The sequence below is a fragment of the Palaemon carinicauda genome, chromosome 4, assembly GCF_036898095.1.
Source record: "Palaemon carinicauda isolate YSFRI2023 chromosome 4, ASM3689809v2, whole genome shotgun sequence".
Classification (NCBI taxonomy): Eukaryota; Metazoa; Arthropoda; class Malacostraca; order Decapoda; family Palaemonidae; genus Palaemon; species Palaemon carinicauda.
The window spans coordinates 61,613,879-61,616,378 of NC_090728.1; positions in this window are offsets into that span (position 1 = coordinate 61,613,879).

Genomic DNA, 2,500 nt, shown 5'->3' on the forward strand with positions numbered 1-2,500 from the left:
ATTGTATTTATATATGTATATATAAATATATTGTGAGTATATATATATATATATATATATATATATATATATATATATATATATATATATATATATATATATATATATATATATATATATATATGCGCACATACATACATACATACATACATATATATATATATATATATATATATATATATATATATATATATATATATATATATATATATATATATATATATATATATATATATATATATATATATATATATATTGTATTTATATATGTATATATAAATATATTGTGAGTATATATATATATATATATATATATATATATATATATATATATATATATGCGCACATACATACATACATACATACATATATATATATATATATATATATATATATATATATATATATATATATATATATATATATATATATATGCGCACACATACATACATACATACATACACATACACACACACACACATATATATATAAATATATATATATATATATATATATATATATACATATATATATATATGCACATACTGACAAAATAGCATTGAAAGTCAATCAATTCTACAGTTTGTGAGAAAACGCACACACAAGCCTACTACCCAACCCCACAATCAATCACAAACATATATCTATAACCATCCATCCCCACATACACCTATCCAACATAAACGCAAAGTACAACCCAACCCTACTAAATACACCTTACGCAAAACATGCGTATTTCTGTCTTGGCGCTAATCCTCGCTTATCAAGTTGAAGTTTTGATCTTGGCACGCGGGGCACTTCAAACGACGACTCCCCGCTGGCATTAGATCAGTGTCGCCACTCTGGCGGCGCCGATATTATTAGCAGACATTAATCCTATGACGCCGGAAATTCGAGAGGCTTATTCCGAAGGAGGCATCTCTCAGGGCTTCACTGACTCCGAGGGAATAGTAGTCCTGTGGCTTAAGATAAGCTTGTCGAGGGGGATTACATTCAGGTGTTATTTGGTGATAATGGAATGTGAAAAGTAACTGTGAAATGCTAGCAAGGTTTGATCGAAACTGACATGGCTAGCAAGTTTAATTTGTAAGGGTAGCAAGTTTCGATATAAATTGGAATGGCTAGCAATTTGAATTTGCATGGCTAGCAAGTTTTGATCAAAATTGGCATGATTAGCAAGTTAAATTCGCAAGGCTAGCAAGTTTTGATCAAAATTGGCATGGCTAGCAAGTTTTGATCAAAATTGGCATGGCTATCAAGTTTTGATCAAAATTGGTATGGCTAGCAAGTTATATTCGCAAGGTTAGCAAATTAAATTCGCAAGGCTAGCAAGTTTTGATCAAAATTGACATGGCTAGCAATTCAAATTCGGAAGGCTAGCAAGTTTTGATCAAAATTGGCATGACTAGCAAGTTTTGATCAAAATTGGTATAGCTAGCAAATTATATTCGCAAGGTTAGGAAATTAAATTCGCAAGGCTAGCAAGTTTTGATCAGAATTGACATGGCTAGCAAGTTAAATTCGCAAGGCTATCAAGTTATGATAAAAATTGGCATGGTAGCAAGTTAAATCTGCCAGACAAGCAAGTTTTGATCAAAATTGGCATGGATAGAAGTTAAATTCGCAAGGCTCGCATGTTTTGATGAAAATCCGCAGGTCTATCAAGTTTTCATCAAATTCCTATGGCTAGCAAGTTTTCATAAAAATCCGCAGTACTATCAACTTTTCATCAAATTCACATGGCTAGCAAGTTTTCATAAAAATCCGCAGTACTATCAACTTTTCATCAAATTCCCATGGCTAGCAAGTTTTCATAAAAATCCGCAGTACTATCAACTTTTCATCAAATTCCCATGGCTAGCAAGTTTTCATAAAAATCCGCAGTACTATCAACTTTTCATCAAATTCCTATGGCTAGCAAGTTTTCATAAAAATCCGCAGTACTATCAACTTTTCATCAAATTCCCATGGCTAGCAAGTTTTCATAAAAATCCGCAGTACTATCAACTTTTCATCAAATTCCCATGGCTAGCAATTTTCATGAAAATTGGCTTGGCTAGCAAGTTAAATTCCTAAGGCCAGCAAGTTTCATCAAAATTGGCTTGGCTATTAAGTTAAATTCGAAAGGCTAGCAAGTTTTGGTAAAAATTCGCATAACTAGCAAGTTTTGATCAAAATTCGCATGGCTAGCAAGTTTTGATCAAAATTCGCATGGCTAGCAAGTTTTGAGGAAAATTTGCATGGCTAATAAGTTTTGATCAAAATGAGCATGGTTAGCAAGTTTTGATCAAAATTGGCATAGCTAGCAAGTTTTGATCAAAACTGTCATGGCTAGCAAGTTTTGATCAAAATTGGCATGGCTAGCAAGTTTTGATCAAAATTGGCATGGCTAGCAAGTTTTGATCAAAATTGGCATGGCTAGCAAGTTTTGATCAAAATTGGCATGGCTAGCAAGTTAAATTCGCCAGGCCAAGAAGAAAGTAACCACTGAACAATAATA